We start from the raw sequence: 22,535 nt of genomic DNA on the forward strand, positions 1-22,535 counted from the left end.
TATTGTTGTACTAGCACAAAAAATGTTTATTTCATAAAAGCTTTTGCATTTGACACTGGTTTTTTAAAGATCTACGTAACTTATAGACCTGGAACCGGTTTTACTATACTTATCAGTTCAAAAACTGTTAGAAACTATTGAATTCACTTCTTAATCTACCTCACCAGAGTTTCAGCAAAACGTTTTTTACATGGTAAGCTGAGATCGCAGCGGAAATATTTCAATAGTCTTTACTCTCTAACAAAGTATTTCCGTAACCCAGTTTTTACGAAACTTTTGTATTATCTTAAACGTATAATGAGATTCCATAGTTTTTTATATCTTCCTGAATCACGCTGTATATCTAACACTAAGTGACCAAAAACGAAATAAGGTCCATACATTTGAAAATTGTTTTGAAGCTACATTCCTATACAAGTGGCACTGAAACTGTAACTTCATTGTAATTCATATATTCTTTTCCTAGTCAACATGATGTAAACTCAAAGTCATGGAATAGAAGAAATAACAGATTCGGTACGACAGTTGCAACGTGCCAAAGTTCACAAGTTCGCAAATAAATAAAACACTAACCGAGTTTGTTTCTAACTATTATTAATATAAACATGTATTTGTATTGAACATTATTCTTTCATACTTTTAAATCACGGTTTAAATGTTTTTTTAAGTTATAAATATTTTTAACTGATTTTAAAAATAAGTTCAAGTTATCCCCCCTTCTTTTGATTTCGCAACCTAATTAGTCGCTTTACTTTAAACATATTCTAAATAACAAACTTAATTCAACCTTTTATTCTTTACATAAATTCAAATTCAACCATAAACAATACAATAGCGCGGGGTTTCAAAAAGTTTCCTATCAAATCCGCTAGATCGCATGCCAATGCAGTTCTATGACTGCTCGCTTAGGGACCAAAAATAGAAAATCAATTTAGGCAAACTATTTTCATGCAGTGCACGTTGCAGCGTTTTAGAATTTGCGGGGTTCGTTGCAAGAATAAGGGCATTTAAGGCGATTAAATCGTAAACAAGTGTAGTGTAGTGTTTTGTTATATAGGCGCCACATTCATACTTCTTTTTTGCATTCATACCAGTGTTTTGTGTATAGTGTTTTGCATTAAATACCCTGAGACTTGCGGACAAGTTACCAATATGGATCGAATACTTTGGAATGAAAACGTCCCCTCACGAGAAGCTAAGTCTCACATCTCGTATTAATACTGTTCAATCTTAAAATTGTATATTTACAAATTTATCTATATTTTTTCAAGTGAATCAATCAAAATCCTGTGCTTGTTGCCATATTGTGTCAACCGACATAAAACTAAAACTTAAAATACGGGACTAGAACTTGTGTTGAAGACATCTTCAAAGTCGTTATGGATGTGGACACTCTAGCTATGGAGTCAACTTCAAGTCCTCAAGTTGATTACTCTTTAACATCTGAAGCAGAGAAAACTCCAAAGGATATACTTCTTGATTTGTTGGATCGAGTTGAAATTCATGTTGAAAGACTTCGGAAGGAAGCTGCAAAACTTGAAGAGGATAGAGACACCCTTTTTTACAACTTTTACAACACAATTAGAAACTCAGACCATCTTGCAAATTTAGAGCACAATGATCGTGAGGATATTTTGCGCTATTGTGAACGAGTAACAGGTCGGTGCTTGACTGTAGAGGTGATGGTCCACACAAACCGAGATAAGATCCAAGAGGAAGCCCTTCACCAAGTCAATCGATTGATCGACGGCCTGGTAATCTCCATCAAGGCCGATCCATCTGCCACTTAGAGTCAAGTGCATGTCTTACATGGCCGCCTGCAGCTCTTCTTCCTTGCAGGGCATGAGCGACAATAATTTTGAAGCTGCCATATTGGGCTGCACTGTTTGATGATCAGAAGAGAATAAGGAAACGTTTGCAAGGACTTCTGGATTATATGAACCAAGAGCCGATAATTACTAGTGTTGATTAATTTAGTTACTTTATGAATGGTTAACTAAATTAAGCAAAATGTTCTAAACATTTATCGACTAAATTTAGTGTATTTGTAATATTTGTAGTGTTACATCACACAACTAACTTTCAACAGTGTTGCTAATGTCTTTGTGTGATGTCTTGCTCAGATTGAAATATGCTTAATCGTTTAAGTTGTGAATGAATAAAGTTGCTGTGTGTATTATACGACACCTAAATCATTTAATTTTGTCATAAGTATATATATATATATATATCTAAATACACCATACCCTAAGACTGAATTTACAAGTTTTTTATGTAGAGGATATTCAGGTTTTTTATGTTTTATCCACACTAGTAACTTGCAATTGTTTATATTCAGTGTTATTTTTACATTTATGCCCAGTAAGATGAATATCGTGTCACTAATTTCTTTACGTTTTGTGTAATATTTTCTAATCAAGAATTCCTCGAATGTGTTCTTAATACGATATCTGTTTTTGTTGGAACGTGAACACGTTGTTAAATGTTTGAATAAATAAAAAACCGTTGTGAAGTCAATCATGGATATTCGTGTTATTATTTGTCTGTCTTATTTTATTAATTTTGAATATTGCAAAATAAACACTATGTTCTTGCCATGATACAACACATTAGTTCAAGGTGCTTTAGTGCAGTACTGCTTGATAGTATAGTTTTTTGTTTTAATAATCTTTGGCTGATTGGAAAGTTCCTACCTACTTTTTGAATAGATTGATGAGACAGTAGAACCTTTACAACCGCTATTCAGTGTAGTTAGTAGAACCTTATCTATTGAAGATGCTTTGATCTATTTAAGAAGCAGCATTGTCTCCATTTTATGCTTTAGAAGCAAACATAACCCCTTTAATGAACATTGTAAGCGTGTCTTATTTATCGCATTATCATCTAGGGTATTTGTCTGAAGAATACTACGGTATTTCTACTGTGATTCAAGAAGTGTATGTAGTAGCAGAGTGGCGCAATAAAATGTGTACCGTATGACGATAACACATGGGGGTGGTGACTTCTGAGGTCGTAGTAATAAATACTAGAAATACAAAGTTTACTTATAAGTTTCAGTTTAATTACGAAAAACTTAAAAACACCACTTTTAGATGGTAAAGGTAAAGTTAAGCACTGCCACGTTGCTGCCAATTAGAATATAATAACTAAAAGTATATCTTCTACGTGGGCCTAAATATCCAATGTTCTATTGAATTTAGCGTACGACGTTTTACTTTACAAAAAAACAATAATATTTCACTTCCCTTCACAATAGGTAGACTTACAACCCGGGTATCGGCGTCTTGGCACGAGACATTGAAGCTGTAGTCTAAAAAACGGTTATTTCTAGAAGAGGAGTAGAAGTTTGGAAGTGGTAGCCATCTATTCAAACAAACACGTGAGGTACATCAGCTACGTAAACTCGCCTAAAACAAACTCGCGACGGTATTAGCCATTTAATGATACAAATTACTATTTATAACAACGTGCTCGTCGCCATAAGGACGACGCCACAACCTTTTATCTATCTCCATCAAGCAAAATAAAAGATCTTCAAGGGTAAGTTACTTTACTAATCACATCTTTACTTTACGTTACATTCATTTTATACGTTTGGCATCAAAGGGCTAATTTAATAATACGAAAAGATAAATTTTACTTACGGACAAAGCGCGCGAGGTCTAATCGGTTAAGTAGTTGGGCTGCTACAAAGGGTTAGAAGAAAAAATTCATACGCGTGCCAATTAGGTAGTTACTCCGCCCAATAATTTAGTTCCGGAACATTGGATGTAAAATAATATTATATTATACTGGCTGATTAGGTTGCGAAATTTACATTGTATGAAATTTAATTAACTAATTTACGGTACAAAGTTATAACGTTGTTATGTTAAATATAGACTTTAACAAACTAAGAAAATATGGCATTTATAAAACTTTTAAATTTAAATGAATGTTCATTGTAACTAAGTAACCATGAAATATTATCTTAACTGGTATTTAGCAGATATACATTTAAAATTTTGTACGAAATCCAAATATACTAATATTTAAACTAAGAATTTAATTTAGCTTAGTTTTGGCGAAGATGAGGTGATAAACATATATATTATCAAAAAAATATATCATTTTCCTTGTAATCATACTATGGTATTACGTTTAGAGTTTTTGGAAAGTGAGATTATTTAATACAATTCATTAAATAATAGATAAGTACAGTAACATGAACAATTAAATTGCTGATATGCATTTTTCAGAACGAACACAGAGAGAAAAATGTATATCGGTAAAAATTGTTTTCTCCACACACAACATTAACCAACGGGTGTAAATATCTTCTTCCAGAACACTGTTAGAAACATCGAGATCGTGTATTCAACTCCTGGTTCACTTGGAAACTTTGCAAACTTTTGGTTGATATGATATTAGTAACTAAAACCTAACAGTATTCAATCGATATAACTTGCAGTATTTATTACGGATACCACATTTTTAATGTAAATTTAGGGTACAATTGTAGGTCTTTAGGGATAGTCTTTTTAGTGAAATAAATTCTCCTGTATAATAATAATACACATTATATATTATTTTACAATTTTTATTTGTTCTCAGTATTTTTACATGTAAGAAAACCTCTCACTGTGATGAGTTAAATTCATAGTATTTATAGTCTTTAGTTTTAAATGACACTTTTTTGGATCCCAATAGATTTAATAATCTATAAGGAAAATATTTCAGTACATCTGCCCATATAAAATGAAGTTGCGTGCATACTTTTAAGTCCATAGGTCTGTTGGTTTTCGAGATGCCGCGCGGACAAACAGATACACAGACAGACAAAATTGAAAGCAAAACAAACAGAAGTTTAAGAGAATTTCTTTTCTAGGATCCTAAATAAAATGCTTCTATAACGCTCAGATTGTAAGGTGTTATCTTTTAAATTTCATATTAATTTTACCTCATTATTAAATAACTAACCTTAAGTCAACAGATGTTGACGAGGAGTAATAAACAGTATCCAATCTCAATCTAGGAAAAATTTATTTATTCATTGACAATTTTTAACTAGTGATCTCTATGAAAGTAGTTCCACGAAGATTTAAATAATCGATTCGAAAAATACTTCAGTTGAAATGTATTTATGAAATACAAATTCCCTTGTAAATAATAAACATGACTATGACAGGATTATATAAATCTGTAAGTTAAATATAAGTTGTACAGGGTGAGTTTTAAGTCCCTTCCCCCTATTTTTTTTTTAAAACCGTATAAGTTAGGAGGTTTAAACTCTGTACATATTTGTTAGACCTAAATATCTTGTTTTTCATGGGTTCATTGACTCTCCACCTCCAATGGGGGGACGGTCCACGAGGGAGTAAGCCGAGATTCTTAAATGTAAGCATAGGTTGATATGCACATCAAATTAAAGGTCTCTGTAAGTAGAATACAATGCCGCAAACCGGACCTCAAAAGGTTCATCCTAATGAAAAATTACAGGGGTGTTAAAATGTACAAAATAGTAATGTGCTATTATCTGCGTTTTATCGCGCAACTTTTTAAAAGTTCATTTCAAAACAATTTTTCTATTGCTGTATATTCTTTAAAAGAAACTTTATTTTGTTGTGTTTAATGATTTTAAGGGATCACTGGAAGTCCGAGATCTAGGAGTTAACTAAAGGATTTAATAAGAAGTCGGTCATGTGATATGTCGTTTAACATTGCCTTTTAACGCTGGAAACGGTGTGCTACAATCTGAATTAAAAAAAGGATAATTCGTAATTTTGTTAATAATAATTTTGTACAGAATCTGTGGTCTGCATTTTTAAATGTAATCTTTGACATAGTCCCTGTGTCGTTGTAAAAGTGAAAGTTATTTGTTATCTGGGTATTCCCAGAGACTTGTTATGTTTGGTTTCAGTTACTTGGGCCATTAAGTATCTGACCTTGTTAGTTGCAGTGTGGCTACTGACCTTGTTAGTTTTAGTGCTGTTAAAGTTAGAAAACATGGCTCGCACTCTTCAAGAAAAAGTTGACATGGTGTTATTTTTGGCGCTTCTGGGAATAATTACCACGAAACAATGAGACGATTTAATGAAAACCATCCAGAGAGACCTGTTAGCAGAACCTATTTAAGGCAGTTAATAACAAAATTTAGAGAGACTGGTAGCGTTACTGATGCAAAAACGTTCAGGCCGTCCTCCTTTGTCAGAAGAAGTTGATTTTGAGGTTCTTTGTACAGTTGTGGAAAATCCTCAAAACCTCTTCGAGACAAATAGCAGACAATATCGGGGTATCACAAACGCAAAGCAATAACTACCCTGAAGAAGCACAAATTGTCATCCCTACAAAATTATGCTACATCACGCATTAAATGAAGATGACCCGGACAGAAGATTGCAGTTCTGTGAAAACTATGGATAGACTAATTATAGCAAATCGAACAACCGTAAATAATATCTGCTTTAGTGATGAGAGTACATTTTACGTAAATGGTTTAGTGAATAGACACAACTGCCGATACTGGGATAACTCTAATCCCCATGTTCACAGAGAACATCATACCCAGTATCCCTAGAAAGTAAATGTTTGGGCAGGTCTCTTTGGTAAACCACGTGATTGGACCACTGTTTATTGACGGAAATTTAAATGGAGAAAGTTATTTACATATGCTCCAAAATAATATTCATCCATTAATAGAAAATACAATTCACACTAATGGTGGGGAGTTTAATCGAGAAGAAGTAAGGTTCCAGCAGGACGGTGCTCCTCCACACTACGATGTTAATGTTTCGTGGTTACCTTAATGTACATTTTCGTGAGAAGTGGATAGGACGACGCGGGGCAATAGAATGGCCGGCACGGTCCCCTGACTTGAAACCCACTGGATTTTTTTTTGTGGGGACACGAAGTCTGTGATTTATTGTACACCAGTCGCATGTGTGGAAGATCTTCGGAACAGAATTACTGAGGCCTGCAGGAAGGTAACACCAGAAATCCTAACCCGTGTAAGGAGTGAATTTGTTAACAGACTATACTACTGTCAGGAAGTAACAGGCAATCAGTTTGAGCATCTACTACAATAAAAGGGTAAGTAACAAACCTACTAGTATCGGAATTGTACAATATTAGAACCGGAATCGCTGTTGAAATAAAAATAAATGGGTCTAAAACCTTTGTAAGATAACAATTCTTTAAATAAAATACTTACAAGGGCAACACAACACATGATCGACTTCTTATTAAATCCTTTTTAGTTAACTCCTAGATCTCGGACTTCTAGTGATCCCTTAAAATCATTAAACACAACAAAATAAAGTTTCTTTTAAAGAATAAACAGCAATAGAAAAATTGTTTTTGCAATGATGAACTTTTAAAAAGTTGCGCGATAAAACGCAGATAATAGCACATTACTATTTTTTGTACATTTTAACACCCTGTAATTTTCATTAGGATGAACCTTTTGAGGTCCGGTTTGCGGCATTGTATTCTACTTTACAGAGGGACCTTTAATTTGATGTGCATATCAACCTATGCTTACATTTAAGAATCTCGGCTTACTCCTCGTGGACCGTCCCCATTGGAGGTGGAGAGTCAATGAACCCATGAAAAACAAGATATTTAGGTCTAACGAATATGTACGGAGTTTAAACCTCCTAACTTATACGGTTTTAAAAAAAAAATAGGGGGGAAGGGGACTTAAAACTCACCCTGTATAGTAGTGACTATTTAAAAAAATATTTTTTTAAGCTGATGGGAGAGATTATTGAATTAAATAAAACGGGCTTAAAGACCAGTCATTCTTTTTTGTTTCTTTGGTATTTTAAAATAACATTGTTATAATATTTGATAAAAGAATAAATTGTAATGAAAATGCAATACTAACATGATTTTAGTGTGAGTACTTAAATATTTATTATTCCAATATATATCCAATGCATTGAAATAATATTGAAATAATGTATTAATTGACATGTGTAATAATTTTTTATTTTCCATACGCGTACTGCTTTCATAATAATCTAATCTCACAGAGTTTTTAAATCTCAACAAGGCAAGTTTTCACGGTCCAGATTTTGTTGTTTCTACAGCGATTGCCTTAGTTTTTTGGTTCTATTTTTACATTAAAAAAATAATGCATTTGTTACTGTGGAATATGTTGCAAGGATATTTATATTTAAGTATGATTATAAAATGCAAGGAGATCTGTTGTGTTTGTTATGGGTTTTGCTCTTTATTTTATATTTCCACCACTATATTGAAAGAGTTTATCCACAAGTTTTGTATGTATATATTTATCAATCACCAATAAATATGAATTTGAAAATGAACTACTGAAGGAGCCTTCTTAAATGCGTCTTAAGCCAGAAAATTTTAAATAATTTAGAAACATTGAACCTTCTTAAAATGGTTTAAAATATTTTTTTCAGATTTTACATACGTTTTTGCATGAGAGTGTATGCATGTTTTAGTAACTGATAGTTATTAAGATTTTATTTTTAAATTTTTGTACATACTCCCGTTTTAAAATGATAATCGACAAAGCCGGTAATCGGATATACCCAATAAGTTCATGTGGTTTTTGAACCTTATGAGAAAATGTTTAAAATATTATTGATTACTCAATTGTTTATTTTTCACTTTACGCTGGCAAAAACGAATTGGTATTTCCCTAATATCTTATCTATTATTCGACTTTATTTTTATAAAATTCATTTAGTAACTTAAAAACAGAATTATTTTGTCTAATATATTATAATGCTTTATTCATTAATATAGCTGCTCCTATTGAAATTCTAACCCAATTTGAGATTTTGTGTGCTCTTATTGTTGTAATTTTTGGAATTTGCTCCATTCCGTCATCGCTTCTGCTTTTAGGGAATAATTATTCAAATATTTATTATATAATTAATTTAAACTGATCTCTGAACAATTGCTGCTACTAACTATAAGTTTTCAATTTTGGTTGGAAAATAACATGAAATACCGATACCAAGAAATCCTCTTCAAACAAGCAAAAGTCAGCGCTGACACAGAGTAACTGTAGAATTCAACCCGAACTTCCGTTGTTTTGTCATTCTTGGATGTTTATGTTCAGACGTTGTTTCCTTTTACAATATATTACCAAGATGAATGCGATGTTAAAGCATATTTCAGCGTGTAAATTATAGTTAATTGAGAAAGATTTTATATATGTATATATATATATATATATATTCGTATTAGTTAATATAAGACATATGGTGCCAATATGGGAAAATATTTCTTCTATTACTTACAGAGCAAATGAATTTTCCTCTGAATCATATATTTATTACGGTTTGCTCCAGCAATCCTGATGTTAATTAACAAATTCCTTCACGGCTCCGAGAAGCGGATGGTATTTACAGCGAGTAATATAAATTGGAGTAAAGGTTTAAACTCTATCTAGTAAATTGTTACAACACTATTTACTAAGTGTTTTATTGAAATAATGTGAGGTGGGTTAAATCTTAATAAAAATTAACCGCTGTTCACGTATCAAACTGGACAACATATGGGTTTTCAATGACTTTGTATACTGAATCTGAGATGTTATTTATAGATTTATGTGTAATTTGTTTAGGTTTATTTAAAGGATTTTGAAGCAACACATTCATGTAAAGAGTTAGGTTGCAAGCAACTGATATTTCTTTGTTTGAGGTTTATTTTTGACGATGAAAGGATTGTGAAGGAAACAGGATTTTTCCGGGCATTTGCCATTGTTAAGTGAAACAAAGAATCAGTAACACTACATTTCGAGACCTGATCTCTTCTTCAATTAAATAACTAAACTGAAGAATTATTTATTACTGTTCATATCTTTGTTGTGTTATTACTATTCGTTAGAGTCTCTCCTTACTTGTTATCGCATCAAATGTATCACTGTACAGGACGTTTTCTGTGAAATGTGGTTTTGTCCGATAGATTAAAATGTTGGTTTCCTTAATAAACGCAAAGCCTTTTAGAGTAAATTTTATTTTTGGTAAGCTTTAACTTAGGTTTGTTCCTCGCCAAGTTAAAATTGTTAAACTTTTACGTACTTCATGATTTATGTTGAATATAGAAGAAGACTGCACCAAAAAGTCAAGTATATGTTGTTGCACACGTAATGACAGTATAAATTCCTAATTTATTCTCATTTCAATATATTTAGTTTTAGTTTTTTGCTTTTATTTCATGCGTAAAAATTTAACCTGCTCATTATCAACTGTCTTTACGTTTTGGCTATAATCATACACTGTCTGATATGTTTGTTCCTTTTACTATATAAGAATTTAATTTATTAACTGCAAAGGAAACACGGATATTATTGAAGTAATATTAATCTAAACATATGAGTAAACAAGATTAATTTTATGAAAATGACAATAAACAGTTCTATTGAAATCCCCAAACCTAAACTAATAGTAAAAAAATGTTTCATAAAAACTGTGTCCATAAAAATCGTACTTAAATAGGTGCAAATCAACGCTGGTGTGGACAGAAGGATATTGAGAACGGCTCCTGTGGCAAACCTCCTCCTTTACCAATAATATGACGTCATATCGTGAGTTCAATATTGACAAAGGTAATGATGCAAAGACCAAGCAATTTTTAAGATTAAAGGTCTTCTTGCATCAGTCTTAGTTCAATGAGTTCTCGTATTACGACTGCTCATTATATTTAAACTAATTCTAAGCGAAGTGTAGAATTGTAGAATTGTGCGTGATAAAATATATCAATACCTTCCTAATTTGAAGCGGTGGAAGTATAATTGTATCATTCGTATAAAAGTTATTAAAGTAAGGTGTAAAAGGTGTTTTTCCTGTAACTGACAAAAAATATTTGATTAAATTGAACATTACTAGTGTATATCACTCAGTGGGTTGGGTCAACTCTTTGATTCTCCCGTCCCCGCTCCATTTACAATAGTGGTAGGCGGGCCCTGTGGTTCATACCCACTTGCCTAGTAGGTTTTTAAATGTCAATAATCTTGAAGCGCAAATAGCGCCTATGCATGTTGATTTGATCTCCAAAAGGGAACTTGTTAAATGATAGAATTAGTGGTAGTATTCGTGATAGTGACAGATGGAATTGTAATAACACTGTGTCAGTGGTTATTAGACTAGAATGTAAATAGATCGACAGTACGGATCATAATGGTATTTTGATAGTATAAATTAGTGACAGTTGTGTAAACAATTATTTTATTTAAAATCCGCCTAGTTTGAAGTTTTTAGATATTATATTACATTCATTTATAACATAAATTGATATATCCGTAGAGGATTCAATACTCGTTGAACGATTCATTTAAGTGAATCCTTATCGGTAACTTAGCCCATCCGTATAGCAAGAGATCAAATTATTTTATTTTCTCATATGGTATAAAATAAAAACCATGCTGATGTATTATAGAATGCTAAAAACTTCCGTTGTTTATGTTAACATTTTAAAATACCCAGATACCATAAAGTTTGTTTTTTTATAAATTAACACAGGGTCGGGACGCAGATATTTTTAATCAACGTTTATGTTGTGGCCGTTGAAGAATAGTCTGTAACATTAGATAGCAGATCCCTAAAGTTCACCATTTAGATCTATATTACTCTGAAACTATGATAACATATAGTTTTTAATTATTCAGGTTGATCGCATAGTATATGAGTTTAAGTGAAAAAAATCACCAGGTACATAGAAATATGCTATCGAGGGAATAATCAGTTTCTAAGATTACGTGTTCATCATTTTTAATTTAACTGTCTAATTTTCAGATCAGGCAGTTGATATATTATTATATAATTTCTTACTCAATTACGATTAGCATTCCTAATAAAATCTTAAATATGAAATTTTAACAATAAGAACAAATATGTATCTTAAAAAATGACGAAGCTTCCAGATGGAGTTGAATATTCAACTGAATATTGTGATCCTGTATCAGCATTGGCGATGGTAATTACTTCGTTTCAGACTGCTGTGAAGGGCGGTCCACCATGCGGTACGTCGTTGAAACGCTACCAATTTATTGATGAAAAAATATTCGATGGGCCGGCCTTATAACTTTGAAAATCATCTAAAATTAAAACAAATTTCGTAATAAATATGACACTAATATGTATGAACTATTACCCTAGTAATGAGTAAAATTTGCCATGACTACCCGTACCCAAACTAACAATCAACGATGCTACTGGATAATCCTGCAAAAACAAATATCGGATTATGCAATTTAACTGACAAGTGTCAGATTCCTTGCCGTTTAGACGGTTTCAAATCTTCAGTCTTAGAAAACCTATCTAGGAGTCAAGGCCATTCTTCGCTGGGTCTCGAATCTACTTGGAATCGGAGAAACCAGGAACTGAAAGCGGTAGTTAATAGTAGCTCTACAGTATTTTACATAATCATTATTTGAAGTTGTACAAACTATATTCTCCTACATAATATTCTCTTTCTATCACAATGCATATAACGATGGACTATTTTCCATCCCCTATATGTCACGCAAAATTATTAATTATTTTGCATAATTCACTGAAAAGCGTAAAATCTAACACGTAGTTCTAATCGATTGCTTAGTGATATCATATTATTTCAAAATAGTTCACTTTCATTGAAATTGTGAAATAAATTAAGATTAAAATCCATAGTATTGGGTTAGTATGTTGAAAATAAAAATATTCCTACATTATATTCCTCTTCAATTTTAAGTTCAGTGGAATAAAAAGGCTAATAACCAATTTACTTTCAATGCTGCTAGAAATATAAGGTATTTCTTTGAAGGTAAATTAAGCCTTATTGTGTTTATTATCTAAAACGACAAAGTGAAAGTCGTACTTCACAGACGAAGAAGAAAGTAATACAATGAGTTGACATATGAAAGCAGACTTACTTTCTTCTTTCTTCAATTGAGACATTATATTGGAATTCTCGAATGTTTCTCATTACACAAAAGAAATTTAAATCTTAATATTTGTACACAGTACACCTTGTAATTTTCCTGTCTTTCTTTCAGTGGATGTTATCCATAATATATTACAATGGCTTTTCACTTTTTTACATATTTTCGTCTTAAACAATGATTTTATTTTGGTTTTTGTCACATTCTTTAATGAACACTTCATTAGATAAAAGAAACCGTTAAGATAGAATAATTATGGTTATGAGAAAAATTATAGTATAGAAATATAAATGTTTTAATTCATTTAGTTAGATATTACGTCGTAAAAATATTTGTATTTTTTATTATTTTCAGTTTATAGTGTATTTTCTTTAAATTATTGTCCAAAACATGAATACGCTTATAGATTTCCCTGGTGAAGAGAAATATTTTTACGTATAACAAATTACTATAACGATACATCTTTGTTAATTTTGGATCAGTGATAGATGAGCAGTGTTAAAAAAATATTAACAAAAAAGTTTACTATAAAACACAGTTAAATTTCGTCATCTCATATAATAAGCCACTTAGATTTCACTTTAAGTGACATCATGATTGTAAACAAATTATGCACAGCAATTCAATGTAAACATAAATCCTAAGAATTTATTAATCACCAGTCTGGAAGCTAGATGCTATACAAGTAATTTTTACTAACGCCAATGATACTTAGCAGCATATTATCATCTACGGAGGAATTCATAAGCATATAAAAAGCAATAATTGTACTTTTTATGTAGTGGAGATTGATATTTAAGGTAACCATCCCTTGCTGAATATTTCAGATGTAAATTTTATATCTTCTACCTTGATTATTTTTTATTGGTCAATATCAATAATGATATCTGCCATAAGAGAAAAAGAGTACGCTAATAAATAGATCTGGTAAAGAGTACCGACCGTTTACCAATAACCTCATACTATTAGAAGGCATCGAATATTATATACAACAGAACCAGTTATATTTCTAATATATTTCTTCTAATATATTTCTAATTAAACTCTGACACCTCATATAGTGAGCTCTTTTAGCAGTTAGTTTTATGCAATAGCAGTTGTTACAAAAAATACATATAAAGAAATAAAATTAAAAAACCCATAAACGATATAAATATAAAACATACAATAATTAAAAATTAACTCGCAGCTTGACTGGAATTATGATACTATCTCAGTGGCTATTTCAAGCACCAAGGACACTCAGCAACATTATTATTATCACTCACGGGGGAACAAAAATTCAGGGTTGCCAGCCATCGGCTATCTGAATAACAATTGTATGGGTATATTACCTATAAAATGTGCATAGCCATTTAAACTATATAATTTTAATATGTCAATCTATAAATTGACTTGGATAGTGTATTACGTTCGTGACATTTACTTTGTATAGCTTGTTACCTAGTTAAAATCATTAGAAACTGTGGCAATTATTTGTTGATGAGTGTTTAATTGATTTTGAAGTACTATAATGAAAATGTACTGATGTTTATTTATACCACTTTTATATAACTTATAATTTACATTAATTAAATTACAACAAAATTTACGCAATTCTTTAATCAATCCAAAAACGCTGAGGATAACATGATATTTTAGAGTATATATACATTGCATGTACTTATTCCTGTGACAAGTGTCCATTTATAAAAATACCCAAAGAAAGATGTAAAAAATGTCATTTAATAAAGAATTTGATAAAAAAAATTATTTCCATAAGTTGCAATATCTCATTATTATGTGGTCAGGAAGTTGTAATGTCATTATTTCAGAGTAAGTCAAGCTAAGATCAATCTTGTATTATAATAAATTTGTTTTCTATTTTATTTTTATTTCATATAATCGTAAAGAACGAAACATATTTATTTGTTACTTTACGGATCCTTGCAGTTTTTCACACATGGTAAAAAATAAACACAGTTGTTCAATAGTTTAACTTTATTTATTGATAAAAAAATTAATAATTAAAAGTTTTCCTTACACATACATCATAAAAATATCATATACGGCTGAATAACATAAATTTATTTACATTATTAATATTTATTAAGGTTTTATTATATTTAGAGTATTAGTATATATGAAATATTTACATGCCAATTCCAAGTAGTGATTGTTCAACTTTCCTAAAACGAGGTATCCGTTTCATATTCCAAGATAAAAATATTCCGTAATTTTTTATCCCAATTAATTTATGTGTTTCTTTGGAAAACAATCAAAATATTCACGCCTTAATTTGATTGATTTAAAACAATAATATGGATTCTATCTACACAATAAATTTCTAATTACTATATACTTAATGGTATTAGATTTTACAGTTGTGTTCTGTAAATTTAAGTTTTATCAGTTGATATCCGTGGAATATTCCACTTGCTAGAAATCTCTACTAGCTAATCCTGTTGCGTGTAACACGCCATGTGAGATAACTTCATTTGCATAAGTAATACTCAGGACGACGTCAAGCCGTCATCTAATTAGTTATTCACGTAAATGTGTAAACGAATTTAAGTTCCAATTTGCATTTTATAAGGGAGTGTGTGGGTTCATGGGGGTAAAAACCACTAACCACTGATATGGTAGAGAAACTAATAAATATGAACATTGAGACAATGATTATTGATTATTCCTGGTAATAATAATTGCTAGAAATAAAATACAAACACATTCTACGGTACATATTGCATACATAATTACATACTTTTTAGGTTTTAATAAATGTTTTATATACCATTTAATTAAGAAAATAATACCAATACTGGTTACTACTTTTATTGTAGGTAAAACCCAGAGACAATATGTTGTATCCAAAGAAATGGGTTTGTCTTATGTGAACTTTACAAATTAGGATCGAACTTATACCATTTATAGCATGAAGACCGGTCCCTGGACTACATAGAATATTATTGTGATGTGACAGAATACTGCAACCTGAATGAAGCAAGCATGTATGAGGTTGTTGGAAGCGGTCACGGTTATAAAGCATATATCAAATTGGCAAAATAAGAATTTTAGAAATGAATAATTAAGAAGCTAAATATTTCTTTAAAGTTAAATTAATTTTTATTATACAATACGTTTAAGTAGGATGTTACATTATTTTAAGCCTGTATCAACACAGTATGAATAATTCTAGGGACTTTTTCATACAATTACGTAAATCCGCTTATACATGAATGTGGGATTACCTTGTTTCATCAATTGAGGAAGCATAATTAATTAATTTTAAAATAGAAACAAAACTAGAAGAGCTCATGGCGAAATATACCATAAAGTACTATTTAATTTCTGCTTATATTCAGTAGTAAGGGGGAAAGACAATACTGTTTTCAATTTGTTAAAACATTCGTGTTAGGGATCGTAATTTATAAATGTTATTTGGATTTGTGCCCTTGTATTCGTATATGTTTTTATTTTTGTGTACCAATAAAAGTGCACCCATGGACTGGGACGATGTTGGTCGAATAAGTGTGTAGCTTGTTAATGATCCGGATCTTGCCTACAGTTTAAATAATACAAGAGTGTGCTATTAAGTCAATAAAAACTGAGTTTTTTGCAATATAAGCAATTACAGTTTTAAAAATTAACTATTTATAGATACGCCGTATATACTAAGTCTACTTACTCTAATCGAAATTAAATAAAAATACCTTTCATTCATAAGACATATATTTTTACTGTATTTATAACAGGCCTAATACATCAATTTGCTGGGTATAAAATTATGGATAAAAATGCCGTATATATTTCAGTACTCTGATACCGTGTATTTTTCAATTTGTAAAAAAATTACTATATAAAGTCACGTGGAAAAAAGAATTTAATCATTTAAATTAAAATGGTACAAAAACAATTATTTTTACAAAACGCATATCTACTCTAAAACTATGCCTTTAAAAACGGCAATATTACAATATAGATTTTCGGTATACTTTAGCTAATTATAAATTCAGACCACATTCACAGCTATTTAGGAAAATCATTGAGTATTCTCTGGGACAGCTATGCAAGTTTCAGTAAAAAAGATGATTCTTTTGGTACACTTTAATTTACAGTTCTTTAGTAGATCTTAAATTTAAACCCTTTACAATATATGCCTAACCATGTGCAAAAGTTAAGAATCAGAGACAACACGAAATATAAAATTTATTACAGTAAGAAAAAATCATTAAAATTTTTGTTTACTTGTTAATTGAAAATGAATATATCAATAGGTTTAAGTTATTTAATCGTCGTTAACATTCGAAATTATGTAATATGTGGTCTATTACAATTTATATGTATTATAGATAACAGCAAACGAATACACATTCACCATTTATTTTGGCTCTTAAAGCACACGTTAATAATATTACTTATTAAGCTTAATTATTACTTATATTCAAAAAGTTAAGTGTTTTGTGTATTTTTATTTTATAGTAATATAATACTTCCTGATGCTGTAACATAATATATAATCTATTAGCATATTACTTGCTTATGAGAGAAAAACCAATCAGTTATAATAGTTCCCTAAATTACAGCATTTAACAATTTTAAACAGAATACCATGACAACCGGCGATTAAACAAAAAGTGTTCAAACACATCAAGGTGTTTTGTAAAATGACAGCAGTCTTATATTCTTATTTGTTGGAAACGGTAGATAAATAATATAATAAATGTGTATTTATTATTTCGTACATTCCTTTTCGGTGATAAATTTAGCAGTTTGGATTAAGATTCTGAAATAAATTTGTGGTATTGCAAGAATGAATTTAATTTCAATCATCTGAGGATTACAAAAAAGTGTTGTCATGAGGCAATATTGGTAATGGCTGGCATGAAGATTTTGCATGAATTTAAACGTATACTAAAGTCAAAAGGGCTGACTTTAGGCCGGTTTTTACCTTCCAGTTGAACCAATACTGGGTACAACAAAAATTGATATCACTTAAATCTGGGCAAAGCTATGAGCGTCCAGCAGCGGTTCACCACTAACCGTAAATGTTGAGATATGGGGAGTAAATCGATAGGTGTATTGCAGGTTGTGACTGTTGGAGTTCGTGGGGCTTTCTTAAACACTGTTGTTAGCCTAGACATAAAGCCTCCTGCCCGATATGACCGGAGAGGCTGGTACATAGCTGGCCTCCCGTTGTCCCATGAAGACATGTCTGAGAAGAAATTGACATGACTCAAATAAGCTACACGGTAAGCATACGTAGATTCATAGATTTAAGTAAGTTACTAGGTAAACAGCTAAGGTAAGTCATACTACTTTTAACACATTCAGCGCCATGTGTATCATAAATGATACACACCAGCACTAACGTTGTGGGCCATGTGTATCATTTATGATACACAAAGCTGTTTAGGCAGGGGCCAAGTTAAAATTTTCATTTTTACCGTCAGGGGCCAAGTGCGATTTTAAGATCAATAGTGCTTTTAGAAATACAGTACTATAATTCTTTTTGAAATCAGACGAACAGTATTGGCAGTACATTAATTTTTCATGTCTGTGCAAAAATGATACACGTGGCCCAGACTGTGACAATCAACTAAATTGTGTTGGTAGGGGCCATGTGTATCATTTTTGCACACTTGATAATTTTTGTATTATTGTATTAAAAAATGTGGAATTTTTCTGAAAACACATTAGCTGGTACAAACCGTCTGTTCAAAACTGAAAACATGTTTATTGCACACTTCCAGCACGCATATACACCGGGTGAAACTATATGCATCCATGAAAGTATGATCCAATGGAGGGGAAGGTTAGTCTTTCGTCAGTATAACCCACGAAAACGCCACCGTTATGGTATAAAGATGTACAAAGTTTGTGCTAGTAAGGGTTATACGTGGAACTTCTCCGTGTATGTAGGACAAGATCTCTCTCCCGATTGGAGCGCTACTGAAAATGTTGTATACAAAATTTTAGGTGGCTTGATCGACAAAGGACAGTCTGTAGCACCTGGTGGGCTTCTTGGGGAAGGCCGAGTACTGATAACTGACAACTGGTACACAAGTGTGCCCCTAGCACTTGGTCTGTTAGATCATTCGGGACAATGCGTATCAATAGAAAATACCTCCCACCAGACACAACAACACCTTTGAAAAAGGGAGAAATCTTAACCAAAGAAACAGGAGAAGGGGTCACATTCCTGAAATGGAGAGACAAACGTGAGGTTTGTTTACTCTCGACTGTGCACTGTGCATGAGACAGTGCAGATTACAACCAAAACTAACCGAGTTGTAAAAACACCTAAAGATGTTGTCTTTTACAACAGTGGAAAATTCTCCATCGACATGAGCGACCAAATGGCCACCTATGGCAAAGCTCTCAGAAGATGTACCACATGATACAGAAAACTGGTAATTGAAGTTATTTGGGGCATGGTTCTTGTCAACAGTCACTTCCTATACAATTTGAACTCTGGCAAAGAATGAATGCCAATTAAGATCTTCAGAGAAAAAATAATAACCTCTCTTCTGCTAGATGGCACTGTACCTGTTACACCTAGAAGGTCAAGAGCAGTGCACCACTTGATTGAAAACATCCAAGGTGATCCACCAAAGGAAAAAAGAGGTCGATGCAAAATTTTTTATCAAGAATGTGGCAAAAGTGGGAAAGCTGAAAACCTGGGTGAAAAAAAGACAGTGAAACAAGTTTACACGGTATGTGACACTTGCGAAGGAAATCCCTACATGTGCCGTACGTGTTTCAACAACAAACACTAGTTTTCTAATTCACGAAAACTTACAGTTTTTATTTTAGCAGCTCAACTAATGATCTTTTTATTTTATAGGTACCCATTTTATATTTTACCAGTCGTATATAGACATTTGTATAATAAAACACGTTTAGAAATAGAGTGTATGTACTTCATTAGAAACCTGCGATCTAAACAGTAATCTGACGTCCTGGGCCGGAACTGGCCGGGTTCTGTGGTAGGCCTGGGCCATGAGATTCAGTCTATAGTGTTAAAAGCATTGTAGAAGAGCTCAGTTTTGATAGCTCAAACTAGAAACTGACGTATGTATCAGAAATGATACACGCGGCCCACTTGGTAACATGGGGCATGTATCATTTTTGATACACATGGCCCTGACCGTTAATATATGGAAAAACCTAATGGCCCATGCTAAATTGATTGTGTCATATGCCCTGGCGCTAAATGTGTTAATACAAATTTAAAATGGAGTTTTAATTATTACCAATAGAGGAGGTTTGATATGTCTCATAACATGTGTATTTTAAATAAGCACATGATGCCAACAATCTTTCATTTCTTGTGGAATAATGTTTAAAGCGACCAGTTCTCTTCATTTCATCAATATTTTTGTCTCTCATTACTTTTTTAACTATATTTATATAACAGAAGATTAAATGTTCTTTTCGATTTTTCTTTTTTAATATGGAAAGTGTCCAGAAAAAGTTCATGAGCTTTAAAAATAGTAATTCAGTTCGTAAAAAAATTTAAAACAAGTATTTTAATGAATAAAAAAATATATATCGACACTTCAATATGTTAAACGTTCCAAAATTAACATCAAATTAAACCTCTATATGAAATCCCTTAGCACATCTTTCCGTAAAGCATGGTGCAGGGTGGTTCACTATGTATTAGGTAACACGTTTCGTTGAAATGCAAGCACTTTCATTATAAAATTAATTTGGCTACTGACCTATAAAACCAACTTAAAAATATTTGGTAACGCTTACCCAAATCCCATGGAGTAACATGCATCATTGTGAAACTCAGTGTTGTCTATGTAAAAGTAAATCCACATAAATAATTAAAGCTAAAATTGTCAGTTTTTTATCAATTTATCATGCGGACAAATATGATTGAAAAAGAGGTAAAAAATAAAATGTTCCAAGCTCCTTGAAATTCCAACCCAAATATTCAGACAGTGATTTTTTGTACACATTTTCATTTCAATAAAATTCATAACTGTAAATAAAATTCATTAGTATAAAGACAAATTACTGTTATTAACCACTAATGAAAATTGTCCCATGACGCAGGATCATTAGCCAGAGAGCAAGTTAATTCAATGAGTGTTAATGTTTACCACATTCATTACTTTAATGAGACCCATTGTGATATTGTAATACAATTCCACTTTGTGTCAATATAGGCTTTAAACAGTAGCTATAAACCTAAATAAATATTTACAAACCACCAATCCTACAGTTTCTATTTGGTTAAGATTCCTATCTTAACCACATAGAAACTGGAGCAAATTAAAGGAGTTTATCATAGTATATAAGGAAAGGTATTTTCAGTTCAAGTTGCAGATTTACACTGGATTATTATTTACCATTTTATTGCTTTGCAAGGAATTACAATAGAAAAAAATACGTGGTTTAAGAAACCTAATTTAGTTGAAAATGTTTATTTTCCTGATGCCCTATTATCGTTTGCATTGTTTGCCCGATCAAGAATATGTATGCCTATGATATCTGAAATATATACTCTGTTTGGTCAAAAAGCGCCTTCTTGTATTTACAAAGTGTCATTGCAATTGAATTCCGTCTAAAACTGTTGAGGTAAAATATTAGAGTTTGACTTGATGCCCCAACCAAAAACATTTATCAATGCATATTTCTGGATAGTTTTATTGGGAGAAAACTCCTAATTTCAGCTATTGACATTTACTTCAGGTCTGCGGTATTTCCAGAATAGTAGTAGCGTGTGCCTTTTTGTCCGGATCAATAAAGTATATAAATTCGTTGGTTTAAAAAGTCTACTTTGTTGAAAGAACGAATATTTCTGGTCATTACTATGTAAATTTTTTGAGCGTTTTATACAAATGTATGTAAAATTTCACATTATAAAGAGAGCAGAAAGATAAAGTATATATTTCTAATAGCGGAGGCAGCTCTATGTCAGCCACTATATTGGTTTAAATAACCATGAAAAAGTGTATATTTTTTAAAAATAGTCAAATGTATTTAAATGTACATCCGTATAGGGCATTAGGAAATTGATAAAAATATACGGTTTCATATGTGTTTCAGCCCTATTTAATCTCTATAGGTGTTTAATCTTCGTGAAAATAATTTTGCATGTGCGTTTAAAACTTCATCTTACTAGGAAATAGGGAAGATTTGAAAACAAAACAATAGTTCTTCTATGGTTTCTATAGTTTTTAATAGCCTATAGATAGTCGGTTTTCAGAAAAATATAGGAAACTGTTAGAAAATACAGTGGTTATTAATTCAAGATAAAATATAAATTTTGCGATGATAATTTATAAAATGTTTTAGAGCCAAAAGAATTATAAAAGTTATATAAAACTCCTTAATATAAAATGAAATTGTGAATGGCTTCAAATTTTAATGTTGTGTAGGGAAGAAGTCTCATTATGTTCATGTTTACTCATATTGCCGATATGCTGAATATTTATTTTCAACGTAACACGAGTACCTCCGGTAATAAAAGTATTACTAAACATGTATGTGCGGAAATAGTTTCCAAAAAACTAGATAATCGTTCTGTTCTGTAATGTATATCAAAATAAACATAATAATTGGCTTGTGAAACATATTTTGTGTAACATTTAAAAGTTTCACCAAAGAGCCACCTAAGTTGTTGCAGTGTTCAGAACCACCACGCGGAACAAGTACC

General features: G+C 31.6%; 1 pseudogene; it reads left to right on the top strand.

Moving 5' to 3' along the window:
- Positions 1-1,225: 1,225 nt before the first annotated feature.
- On the top strand, positions 1,226-2,177 carry LOC124358681 (annotated as a pseudogene).
- Positions 2,178-22,535: the final 20,358 nt, after the last annotated feature.

The sequence above is a fragment of the Homalodisca vitripennis genome, chromosome 3 (genome assembly GCF_021130785.1).
Source record: "Homalodisca vitripennis isolate AUS2020 chromosome 3, UT_GWSS_2.1, whole genome shotgun sequence".
In the NCBI taxonomy this organism is placed as follows: Eukaryota; Metazoa; Arthropoda; class Insecta; order Hemiptera; family Cicadellidae; genus Homalodisca; species Homalodisca vitripennis.